Source organism: Protopterus annectens, chromosome 13.part0 (assembly GCF_019279795.1).
Source record: "Protopterus annectens isolate FY-2018-M chromosome 13.part0, PAN1.0, whole genome shotgun sequence".
In the NCBI taxonomy this organism is placed as follows: Eukaryota; Metazoa; Chordata; order Ceratodontiformes; family Protopteridae; genus Protopterus; species Protopterus annectens.
The window spans coordinates 931,189,252-931,203,750 of record NC_056747.1 but is presented as its reverse complement, the minus strand read 5'-3'; positions in this window follow the sequence as shown (position 1 = coordinate 931,203,750).

Here is a 14,499-nt window from a genome sequence, read left to right as displayed (position 1 = left end):
TTGTATGATGAGGTTTTACTGATAATCAGATACAGCTGTGATAAGGATCCAGACATATTTTCCCACTTTCTCTGTACTCTGTACATACCATACTGTGCATCACAGTTATTGTGACACTAGCAAAGTAATTAGTATTTGTTTCCTGGAAATCTCAACTGCCATTTTCCTGCTCACTTTCAGCACAAATAAAAGTTGTACCAACCTCTGTGTCATCCACAGGCAGATTCATTTTCTTTAAAGTACTGCCAGATATGTCTGAAAAATACAAACTAAAAAATACTTGATCCAAAAAAGACCACTTGAGTACTCCAAAAGCTGTTCATCTCATTTAAAATATTCTCCCTCTCTCTGTCTAAGTCAGTCCCTGGAATTCAGCAAACAGCTGTGCAGGAATAAGTTATTCCTGCATGGCAGGGACCGTTCTGTTCAGCATGGCAGTGTGCCATGCATATTTATGAAGGTGTGCTGCCATGCTCTAAAACGGACATGGGTCCGTGTATGAGTGCAGGGGGTGTGTCTGAAAGCAGAGCTCTCACAATACACACACCCCCTGCACTCCAGAATTGCCTTTTGGCAATTAAAAATGATCAAGAATGCTCGTAACACCCCCAACCTGTCAGGATAACAAATCTGGTTAAAGGCATAAGTGACAATCGTCCCTACCAAGCCAAAAGTTGTTAGGATAACACAGGTAGCATAAGCACATAGTGCACACCTCCCAACCCGTCAGAGTAAGGAATGTGGACAAAGCCAAAAGGGACAATTGTCCCACAAAGCAGAAAGTTGATAAAATAACAGGTTCAGCATTAGCAAGGATATTCTGAAGGACATAGGTAAAATAAGACAACAAAAATTATTTTTTTTTATAAATGCAATAAAGTTTAAGCGTAGCTACGTGAGTGTGCCCGTTGCTTAGCTACACTTAGTCCAGCTTAAACAGCACAAGAAGTTAATTAGCAAGAGAACATCCAACATAAGCAGTATTGCAATAGTGTAGTGATGAGACCATATGCTTTACGAGCTGCCATTCCTGGTTTGCTCCCCATTGTAACCAATTTGCATTTTACATGTGAAAGGAGTACATAAACATTATTTTTTATTATTAGCTGCTAAATAACATATATTTGTTAACCGGAGTAGTGCATTAGGTCCCAGATGTAAGGTGTCAGTGTAATAAAGTTGTGAAACCCTCCTGTAAACACAAGTGCCCCATACAGTATAGTCACACATGAATAAATGTAATGAAAGCACATTGGAGGATTTCAGGGACAGTAAACAAATTTATAATATGTAATGAATGATGAATCAATGCCATACAGCAGGTAGTCTATGAAATGAAAAATAAGCAATGCTAAGCATTGCACAGCTCTGCTTACCACATGTAAGTATTGTGTAAATATGACTGCTAAGTAATGAGTAGCCCAGCTAAGTGGATTTTTCCATTAGTAAGCAGTGCTGAACCTGTCCCTTTAAGCACTGCCAACCTTATCTAAGCAGGTTTGCCCGTAGCTTAGCTAAGCTTAGCATAATCAAAACCATCCAATCATGGCAAAGGGTGGAAAATCGGCTGTATTTAAACCCCCACAGGCAGGAATGCAGCTCATAACTGGTTGAAGCTTCCCACTGTAGGCAGTATGGCAGGGGTCGGTGAGGGCATGCGCTTCTGTGCGCAGTACTGGGGCATACAGGAGTCGAAGGTCATGGTACGAATCCTGGTACAAAACCATGATGAGAGACTGCTGCAAGGCCAGTACCAAGACTCCCAATATAAAGTGGAAGCCTGGGACCATCTTGCCTGTGATCTCACCAGTGCCACTGGTATCCCTCGGACTGGTGAGCAGGTCTGGCACCACTATGCCGACTTGAAGCGGAGAAAGAGGGAGCTCTTGGAAGAGTGGGTCCAAGAAGCAAGGCAGAGGGGTGATGTCCCAGCAGTGTGCAAGTACTCATACTAATAATAGTTTACTAAAGTCCAACCTGTGTATATGATGGATAGGTATGCCTAAATATTTCTCTGTTTTCCTTACAGCTGCAGCTGAGCGGGCTGTGAATCAGGAAGCCCATGCTAGTAGGCTGGAAATGCTCCATCGCGAGGCTGGTGATTAACAATCATGCTTGTAGTAGTCATACCAAATAAATATAAAGTAGTAGAAAGTCACCTGGCAGTATAAAAACTGGTGTATGGTTTGTACTGAATAAACTAGACAATATGACAGTAGTAGTCCCATATAGGTCATATTTAAATAAAACTGTAACTGCCTGGCAATAAAGCTCTAAATCCTGGACTGGTTGTATTTACTCTGGTATTGTATGGCGTTTATTGCTGCATTCTCTGAATAGTAATTTTGTGTTAACCACTGTTACCCACACTGTGCTACATAAAAAATGTCTAGGAATGTATGTATAAGACTGTTGTAAGTATAAGATCAGTTTGTATAACCAAGTAAGACTTAGGCAGAAATCACTGAAGAGATAGACAGCAGTATCCAAATAGCACACTCTGCTACAACTTAAATTGTTGTATTTTTAGCAGACACAGCTATGGTTCGAATCCTGGGAGTGGTAGTAAGCCATATACATAATCATACCTCTCAACTCTACAGATTTTTCAGAATGTCCAGATAATTGGCTCATATTTTCTGCCTGTCATCTGTCCCCCTGACAAATCAGTGGGATGATCTCAGAATTTTAGTCACGAAATAATGACACATTTGATTTTCAGACCTCAAAACCTTCAGCAAACGTATACTAAAGCAAATCCTGTCACTCTAGCAACTCTCCAAGTTTATGACAACAATATTCAAAACATGCCCCTATTTGTACCCCCATGTCATCAAGCTTTGTCCAGAGTGTGTGCATTAAGAGATTGAGAGGTATTTGCATAATATTAACTTGGAATCTGGGAATATGTGTAGAAACTGTCAGGTAGTGTTAACAAACATTCCCTCACAGGTCTGTTAGATAAAAAAACTGTGCCTGCCAATAAAGATTTAAATCCTGGACTGGTAGTATTTACTCTGGTATTGTATGGCCTGACATGTAGCATTCAGTAACATCTGACATCAGAATAGTATTGTTGTGTCATAAAAATATGTGTAGGAATGTCTATATAAGACTGCTGTAATTACAAGGTCAGATTGTACAACCAAGAGAGACTTAGAAAACACTGAAGGAATAGACAGCAATATCCAAATAGCACACTCTGCTGTGACTTAAACTGTTGTATTTTTAGCAGACACAGCCATGCTTCGAATCCTGGGAGTGGTAGTAAGCTGTATGCATAATCATACCTCTCAACTGTACAGATTTCTCAGAAAGTCCACATAATTGGCTCATATTTTCTGCCTGTTCCTCTGTCCCCTGGCAAATCAGTGGGATGATCTCAGAATTGTAGTCACAAAATAATGACATACATTAGATTTTCAGACCTCAAAACTTTCAGAAAATGTATATTAAAACAAATTTTGTCACTCTAGCAACTCTCCAAGTTTATGACAGTAATATTCAAAACATGTTCCTATTTGTACCCCCATTTTGTCAAGCTTTCTCCAGAGTGTGTGCATTAAGAGATTGAGAGGTATGTGCATAATATCAACTTGGAATCTGGGAATATGTGTAGAAACAGTCAGGTAGTGTTAACAAACATTCCCTCCACAGGTCTACCAGGTAGGAGATGTAGAATTTAGCTATAAGACAGTTGAAGTATACACTGACTGTGTACAAACATACCACTGCCCAAACCAAGACCATATGGTATTGTAATAATACATGTACCTTAATGATTAGAGCAATGATTATTAAACTTGTGAGTACTACAAGTATATATGTTGTTAATTGACATCTCTCTCTCCCCCACCATATCTGCAACAATAATCTAAATACACAAATCAATGGATATGTTTACACTAAACCTACTGTTGGGACATAGGTCCTATTGTTCAATAAATATTGAAATGTGTTTCTATTAATGTTCCAAGTTGAAATACTATCACTGGTGGCCTGTTGCTATCAATGTAACCTGCATGCCATTGTAATGGACACTGTGGTTCCATATATGCATGTGTTCTGTTTGCTATGCAAACTGTTCCAAATCTGGTGTTTTGGGTTAATCAGAATATCTATGCATGCTGTTATAACTAATCCTGGATTGTGTTGACTATTACTAATTCACATATGTTTTAAAACTGCAACACCGTAGCACATATGGGAAGGCCGGTCCCAGGCGACCCACCTCTCCCACCTCATCTTGCCATGACACCGTGCCCCAGCACACCTGGGACCTACCCCGGGACCTCCTCTTCCACTGGTCCTGCACCACCTTCGGGTGGAACTGGCTCAGGGGTTGGGGCTTGTCCCCCCGGGAGTGGGCGCAGACAGGATCCTGTCACCCAAAGTCAGGTCAGGGGATTCATGCGTAGCAAGTCTGCGGAGTTTGGAGATCAGCTATGCCAGCTTGAGGGCTGCATGGTGCATTTAGAGGTTTAGCATGCCCCTCCTGCTCAGCACCCAGCACAGCCACCTTTGGGTCCGTGAAGGTGTAGTGGTGACTGCCGGTGGGGGCTTGCGCGGGCTCGCTGACATTTCCAACACCTCTCTCCATCCAAGGTGTTAACCCCCACATGTGTCAGTATACCACCCCTGTGAAGTGCTGGTCTTCATCTGTTTTTTCTGCCTTCCTACCTAACCTACCTCCTCAAATATACCTCCCACCATCCATCCCCAACATCCCACTCCTCACCTTTAAAAAAAAAAAGGGGCAATCTAGTTCCCCAAAAATATTTCGCCTGATACATAGTTGTCCATTTCTTATATAATGCGGTCCACTGGACACATGTAATCTGGTCTAATTGGCTTCAAAACACATTTTGATGTCCTCACCAGGGGTTTTAGTGATCAAATGTACCTCCAAGTTCAGTACATATGCACAGCTGTTGCTGTGAAGAAGAAATGGACATCTATGGACCTTCTCGCTTACACCTGTACTGCACATCCCTAGCTACTCCGTATTGTTTTTTCTCTGGGCGCCTCTTTTCACCGCACAGATTCCTATCACCCTTTTTCTTTTCTTTTAAAGAAATTAGCATGGGGTAAGCGGAGTAAGCACTTTTAACCAGTGCAGTAAGTGCTGCTTTGCCTGTTTGTGCAGCAGCAGGTATAACGCATACACAGATTAAGCACGCCGTCAGGCTGTCTGTGTTTATTTAATTGATGTTAAAAGTATTACTTACTGTCACGCAAAACCTGCACAAACCCACTTACAATTGCTTAAAAGTGCCTTAACTTACTCTGTGTCTAACAGCCCAGCAACAAAACAATCAGCTCTTGCATGTCTCAAACCCAGGACCCTGCACCCCATAGCCACAGTGATTTACCTCTCTCTCTCTCTCTCCATGTATATATATATATATATATATATATATATATATATATATATATATATATATATATATATATATATATATATAAGTAGATATATATAAGTTATATGTATATATGTGTATATATATATATATATCTCTATATATATATATGTAGGATGATACATACCTTATATATATATATATATATATATATATATATATATATATATATATATATATATAAGTTATATATATATATATATATATCCGTTATATATATATATCCTATACTATTATGATATATATATATATATATATATATACATATAGCGTATATATTGCATCTTCGCATATTGGATCCACACTCTGAACTTCTCACTGCAAAACATCTGACCCATTGGTCACAGGCACTAAAGCTAATGGGGGTGAAGGGGCCCATAATAAGGATCTCTTGTAATTATGCTAAGCATTATCCCTTTCTCCACAGTTGAACTGATCTGCCTTTTGCAACACAATAACTCAGCACTTCTGCAAAGTCTTGAACCCAGGACCCCTGCACAATATAGTCTTTTACAAATAAGTTAACAGTAAGTCCATCTCAGGCCTGTAAGCTTATCGTGGATGATTTCTGTGGTAACATATCATGCGTAGAACAGTCAGTCTACCATATGGAATGCTATGAATGTGGAAGCAGTAAACATTCCTAAATGATACACACACACACACACACACACACACACACACACACATTGGCCACATTGCCACACACACACACACATGTATATACACATACATATTATTACATTATTATAAAATATATATAACTACTTATAGATATGTATAAAAAGAGTATATATATATATTTATATATATATATATATATATATATATATATATATATATATATATATATATAGAGAGAGAGAGAGAGGGTGCAGAGCATATTCCTGTATATATATGCAAAAATCTTGCTTTTTTCCCACTTTTCGAGATTTAAAAGTTCAGTTACAGATTTTGCTGTTCTCACAAAACCGGAAAGTTTCTTGGGAGGCCATTGTTTGCTTGGCTAAAGGAAGTCTCTGTGTTCATCAGTCGCGTAGTGATAAACATTGAGCAGCCTGCCTACCCCCTGTAGGGAGTACTGCCTTGAAATCAGTTTTATTACCCATTTTAACACCTAACTCCTTGATCTCCCTCTCTCTTTAAAACCCATCTTTATGGTTTTTGTATGTTTTTGGCATAGCGAACATCGGGCAGCACCGCCTAATTGGGTTTAAACTATTCCTGGCTCCACAAAGTCTGCTGTTTTCACTTTTTCCCTTAGAACTGCTTCAGCCATCTCTCAAATTAAATATCTGATATTCATTCTAAGGCCCCTCACTGGTCCAAATAAGTAATTTCCATGTTAAGCACATTAAACCATAAGCACTATTTACTCTTATACTTATGATTACCTTGTCCCTATTGGTCCATTTTAATTCAGTTCCCTATTACCCTAGCATGTCCTTGCAAAAGGTCAGTCAATGTTTCCTCTCCAGTCCAGTCACAGTGAATCTGGGAATTTTGAGGGCCAAGTATAACTGTCTCGTACATGGACAACCTCTTCTCTCCAAACAGGTCTAAAATATATGTGAGAAATGCAACTGAGGAGTACAACTGAGGTGCTGAGCTCTCTATCTCTAAAACGGGTGGAAGAAGCCGAGGAGAAGTAAATTCCTCACAAATAAAATTCCAGTCATATAGTCCCACCACAACAGCGAACCAAACACATAAAACACAAAACATACTGGAGGCTCGTAAGTTCGTACCCACGAAGCAAATAGAGACCACAAAGTAGACCTCCAAGCAACGCTACCCCAAAACAAACATACAAATACATAGCATTAAAAGTCAGTATGCTGGCAGTCGCCAGCCCTTAAGGCTGAATAACAACACCTGATGTAGTTTCCTTTGTAATAGGTGACTCTATTGTCAGACACACTGATGTCCCGCCTCACCAGGGCTGAAGTCAAAGAAGTGCGTCATACAGTGAGCCGCTGTTGGGCACTCAGGATCCTTTCACATAACGCAAGCGATCGCAGTCACTCCAAAGCAATACAAAATAAGAATTCTGTCGAACAGTTACGCTGAAGGAATCACTCCTGAGATGCACTCCCTGGTCATGCGCTTAAGTGAGACACAGAGGAGCTCTGATCATAGCCCAGGTCAGTGGTAGCTGCACTTAATTCATACATCTACCTGAATGATGCCAGTGGCGTTAGTTAAAATTAATCGGCTTCCAAATAACGGCTGGGGCCTTTATGCCATCTGTGCGATCCAGTGTCTGTCAGGCCTGGAGCTTGCTTATGCCTCAATGTCAGTCGCTGTTTCGCTAGGATCGCTTGTAAACCCCGCCACCTGGGCTTTTTGATATTGGCAAAAGTGGCTCTGCCACACTGCATAGTGCCTTTTTCAGGTAAGGCCGCCAAGTCAAACCCACCTATAATACAGCATGGCACAAAATCTGGTGGTAATGCTGCTGGGCCCGCCAAGTCTCGAATCTCAAGATGTGATGCACTGCTCTCGTGCATGGAGAACATCGACATCTGTGCAGTGACAGAAACCTGTCAAGGCCCAGAAGGCCCCCAGCATTACTGTGGGTTATACTCATATGCTGGCCCCAAAACCGATCAACCACAAAAGGAGGGAGTTTCCTATTTATCAAGGATATCCACACCTCCAGAGCAGTGGCTGCACAAAGTTTCGTGGAGACCATCCATGTGTAACTGACATTGGGCAAGATCAGTTTAATATAGCATCCAAGCAGACCCTACCCTTCTCAAAGTCAGAATCCACTCGGCTTTCCCTGAAACATTGGAGAACATGAAGATCTCTTCTAACACCATTATTGGGCAACTTCAACTACTCAAACATAGACTGGGAGAATTACTCCAAGCCCCTGAAAGCACCTTAGCCCAAAGGTTCTGGAATTTATAAACCTGAAATGCTATACCAACTAATACTCAATTCTAACAAGAGGGAAGACATACTAGACCTGATCATTAAAACACATGGGGACTCCTGAAACGCATAACAGAAGTATATCCCCACAGGTAAGATTCTAGAATTACAACTAATTTCACTTGATATCCACATCCCAACCCCACCGCCAGACCCGAAACCACAGTGAAAAATTTCAAAAGCGAAATCACACTTCAGTCCAAAGTGGAATCCTTCACGTCCCCAGGGCCAGTGGAAACTATGGCCCAAACCGCCGGCAGAATCCTAGTGGGCAAACTCATTCCCCATGGACATCTCCAGGAATGCATGGACTGGTGCTATCCCAACAAAATCTCAAGACCCAATCATCCAAAGCAGCAGGCGCATAGCCGTCTGGTGAGGGACCCTCAAATATGCAACAAACTGTACAACAGAGAAAGCCACATGAGCAAAACCTGTGCAGCTGCATCTCTGATTGCACTAGCAAAAAATTATGTTCCTCATAAAATCCTCCGCCAGCTTCAAGAGAAAATCAATAGACACCAACGCCAATCATAAGGCTTTCTCTTAGTTGGCAGCAACCTGGCTGCAACTCCCAGACTTAAGTTCTGAGTTGATTCTATGAAAAAACACACTGAAACCCACAGACATCGCCAATATTCTGGCAGACAGGCCCAGTGCAACCTCCACCTCCCAAAGAAGCAAGAGTCTGAGGTCCCCAGAGTGCAGCCTCCCGTGCCATCTCTGATGCTCAGTGAAGGGCCGCCTCTCCAAAGCAAAAACACTGCCCATGGGACCAGATGGCCCGGCTGGCATTCACAGAACTCCAAGAAGAAATTAACTTCAAGTAAACAGTTGCAGCAACCCCTGCCTCACTGTATAGATATGTGCCAAAGAATGGCGCATGCAGTAACAGTGGTCCCACCTGCCAAAGGTGCACTTCATGGACCCTGAAACTATCGCCCATGTTTTGACTCAGCCTAGTCTGTAAGGCGTGAGAAGATCATCGCTAACTCACATATGGGGAGACATTGTGAATAATGATCCCAACGCATCTATTTGTCAAGTGGGCAGATCCCGCCTTTGAACCTGGTCATCTCTTTGGAAAACAGTCACCAAAGCCATAGATGAAGGGAAGGCAGTCCACAGCCTATCTGGACCAGAAAGGTACTAATAATACCCCACTTAAACAGATAAGCCATCCAGCCTAAATATAAAACCCCATGTGTCAAGCAAGATGGGTCAAGCAAACTGGCTCACAGCACAGAACTCACAGCCAGAGCTGGAGCCATGTCAGACCGGAACCGGTCACAAGTGGCATCCCACAAGGTTCTGTCCTGGGACCTCTCTTGTTTAGTATTTACTTTTCTGAGGTACAGGCCAACGTGAGGATTCTATGGCTCACCAAGTTCGTGAGATGACTACAAACTGGGCACCATAATCGACTTCCAGCTGACACAAACATCCTTCAAAAAGGTCTCGCAGAGACGATAACTGGTGCCAGAGCCATGGTCTAAAGCTAAATGCCAAAAGTGTATAGTCATACCCTTTGGCAAAAACAATGTGCTCATAAATTACCACATAGGTGGTCACCCATTAAGTACAGAGAAAGTAATTAGGGATCTGGGGACCCAAGTTGATAACAATCTCTCCTTTGACAACCACATTTGCCAAAGTGGTTAGAAGACCTTCTACATAGCCACCTCATCATGAGAAAGGATTCACATCTAGATCAAGAGTGTCGTGCCTTTATTCATCCCTCATCAGACCCATCATAGAATGAAAATGCCTTTGGATAATGCCTTACCCTGACACCTGCAGCAATTAGAAAAGACCCCAAAAGAAATTACCTCACCAGGAGGATCAAGGGACTCAAACAGATGCTGTATGCTGCTTTCGGTTAAAAACTCAGCTCTACTCAGTTTATACCACCTACTTCGAGGTGATCTATGCCTGACATATAAAACTATGTCCAACCCAGAATTAATGGACCTGCTCCACCTCAATAAATCTAAATCCCTTAGAGCCACCAGCTCGAGGTTTTTAACTTATCAACACAGAAATAAATAGAAGACATGCTGGAGGGACAGATTCATAACAGAGGTTCCTTGGCTCTGGAATAGAATTCAATTCATGTTAGGCAGAGCACCTCACTGACTCTCTTCAGAATCTTGATGAGTGGATGGGGATGAAATATAGTTTGTCCTGGGATTACTTCCGTGTCACTATTAGACAGAGGCGTAAGCCAAACTTTAAAAAGGGCACAGTATACTCAAATCAAGGGGTGGTGTAAGCCAAACACAATCGGGCTAGCGACATAAATGCCCAGGGCAGATAGCCTAGTATGAACCTGAACCTATAATCAAACAGCCATTATTTCTGCACAGTTGCCAACTTTTCAAATGGCGGGTGGCAGTTCTTTCCTGTGAGGTATTGCGCCAAAACATATACCCACACGCAATGCAAGTACATGACACCACATATTGTTGTGTATGAGCAGTTGTTTGCCATTTCTTATAGCGGTTAGATGTTTAAAATGCACACTAGCTGATTAATGCAACCTCAAACAAAACATAAGTACAGTAATCTGCTAAAACATAACATACTTTGCTGTAGGCTAAAGCCTTCAAGTAGTACAACCGTAAAAACACACATGTAAACCCATATACCATAATGTCTTACTGCTGATATCCCTCCGCATTTAGCAGCATTTGGTTTAAAGCATTTAATACCCCTCCCCATAAAAATGTCTTACAAAGGGCATATAACTGTTCTCCATACACTGACCTCTGGACTGTACTGGGGTCACACATGATTTGTCCAGCTGTAGCCCTGTATATGGACCTACTACAATTTGTGTGGGAGTCCACATATCATGGAATGATAGCAGAAATGCAGCACTAAATAATGATAGGCGTACCTAACAACCTCTTTACTGCATGACATCTAGACAAAGCCTGGTATAGGTGGAGGACAGAAGTACGAAATACAAGACCATATTTGAAATATTGCTGTTATATACTGTGAAAGTTGCTGGTGTTACAGGATTGGTTTGCAACATACCCTTACTCAGGAATATGAAGTCAAAACACAAATGGATATTGCCATGTACTGATAACTTAATCCTTGAAGAGAATGGCACTGATTTTTCAGAGACAAGACATGTGTGGTGAGCCAAACATAACAACCAATCCTCTGGCCATCATGTGGATAGGCCACAGTTGAGAGCTATGCAGACAGACTGCATCCCATGCAAAACTAGCGTCTGCCACACAAGCCCAGTAAAACTAGCAGTATTCCAATGCATATAACAGCAATACTGTAAACTGTCCGATGGTCGAACCTTAAAAACATGTAGTTGGCCTATGTCTGCAAATTTCCTGTTGGAAATTGTGCTACTTGCTGTCTGTGACACTGCTGCCCACACACAGGAAGGATGTATAATAATAGGAAGCTAAGGGACAAAGCCCGCGGTGTAATCATTATATTAGTGGATTATTTGTAGTATTTGGTATTGGAGAATTGCTACCACAGCTGTTTGCATGCAATTAGCAAGTGAGGGAACACAAATGGTGCAGAGACCATCACCTGATCATGAGCATCACCAACAAAGAAGCCATGCTACAAACTATTCATGCAATTTCGATCCCTGTAGTGGAGAGAAGGCAGAGAAAAAGCAAAAAATAAAAACAAAAATAATACTTGTTGTTGTGTCTTGCAAGCTTTCACCTGGTTAGGAGATGCATGCAGTGAACTCAGTCGCTAATGATTGGCAATGAATTTTGCTTCACCGAGGTTACTTGGAGCCTGGCACAACCTTCAATGAAGGTACTTTTGTAATGTCTCCAGACAGAAGGCGGCTCTGGCTAATCGAGCGAACAACGTCTTGCTGACAAGCTACCAACACCACCACCGCAAAAAACAAAAATAATACTAAAAGCAAAAATGCCAAGAAAAATCAAAGCAAACAGGAAGACATCCCAGTGGTACCCAGAAGAGGAGAGCACAATAATAAAACAGGCATGGAAACCGTTATCAGCATGTAATTGAATGAAATTACTTGGTCTGTAATTGTGGGATAGATAGTGTTGAAGATTTAAATGTGCCATCAAGACTTTGCTGTAATGCTGTCCTGCTGAACAACTGCTATAGACATAGCATCTGGCCCTGAGCCAGTCGGCCATACTGTCAACTGCAGATCTGCTGGGAATGTGGGTAACCCATGCGTGTTTGTTCTGTTCCTCCCAAACATGTATATTAGTTTGGCAAATAGCTGAAGGTGGATGCCAATGAAGTCATGATAGACACATGAGTTCCGAACCACCATCTTCAGAACAGTCATGGTAATCTGAATGTATCATGCACAAACTTCATAGCTTTGTAATAGGCATATCTATAATCATGCATATAACCCTAATGTTAGGCTGTGTCCACATGTGATGCTCTGTTTTGTAGCAAGGCAGAACAGTGCACCTGTGGAGGAAGGAGGTTCAGAGTGTGGATCCGATGTCTGAATGCACTCAATATATATATATATATATATATATATATATATATATATACGTGTATGTCTACATATATACAAGCACACACACACACACACACACACACACACACACACACACACACACACACACACACACACACATATATATATATATATATATATATATATATATATATATCATATATATTTTCTCTACTGTTGAATGACTGTGCTGCATGATTTGTTTGAGAACACATCCCACATATCTGCAGCTCAGATGGCTTAGTGGTAAATTGCAGGAACACTGCTCTACATATATCTGACACTTGTCTTTTACACAATGTCTGCTGCTGTCCATCACCTTAGATATACCATCCTATACCAAGAACAATATCATCACTTGCAGTGATGTCTTGCTAGGAGGGGAAACTGCTTGACCAACACAATGAGCCTTGCTAGAAGTGGCAACTGCTTGACCAACACAATGAGCCAATGTTCTGCTGTAAGTGCTAGGTTGTCCAGTGTTTGTCATTCTGGGATGACATGACTGACAGTAGTCAGGCCTTTGACACATATCACATGCATCCATGATCCAAGGGAGTGGGGATAATACCCAAGTCGCATCCACCCATATAGTGCCATTCCAAGGCAAATGTCCTAAACACAGGATAACACCCTGACACCTAGAGAACAACTGCATTGTATGGTTATGCTAATCAGTGCTAGATGTGTAGCGTCCATAATCACAGCTGCTCACTGTAGATCCAACAATGGGGAGTAATGACATCTATGCAGTGAGGAACATCTGGCTGATGGCTCTGTAGTGCACAATAGCTCTACCACCATATACCTCAGAACCAGACATGTGGGCCATAACACAGGTATGGACCGCTCCAGGTGGTGGTTTCCCCACATACATAGAGGCCACTCACATGTACTGATCGGTACCCCCACGAAAGACATCACAGATGAGTCATGTGCCAGACACAGTGTCACATGCTGCATTCTAGGATGCAAACCTCAGACACCACCATGCTCTCAGACCACCAAAACACATCCATACATGTTGTAGGACATATAAGAGTACACCACCATGTGACCCTTGACCAGTGGACTGTACCAAGCTCTACATCAACTTTAGAGAGTACCCATGTACTGACACAATTGCATCATGTGTTATGCAATGCAATGATACCACTGTCTGTAACCAGATCAGCTGTACACATACCAGGGGCCCTCGGTTATTTACAGCATTAGCAGATGACTGTTGCTGTACACCAGTACACACCTTCATGTTTGGATATGACATACATCTACCTGCCCTGGGTATGTACATGCCACACACACACACACACACACACACACACACACACACACACACACACACACACACACACACACACACACACAACATACATGTAAATAGCATAGCTGTTGTTGTCCTTTGTGCAAACAGGTGGCTACAGCCATTACACACATGCACATGGAAAGTAGGTCCATGGCTGCTGAATGCTAACAGTACATAAGGTGTGATATCAATGTTGACAGAGGTAAAATTCCCTCTGTACCAGTCACCCATTACACCTATCATATCATACAACAGTCCATGTATCATGTATGTCATTACACATGTCCACCAATTGCAATGCCTACAAACATGCCCAAATGACAGGA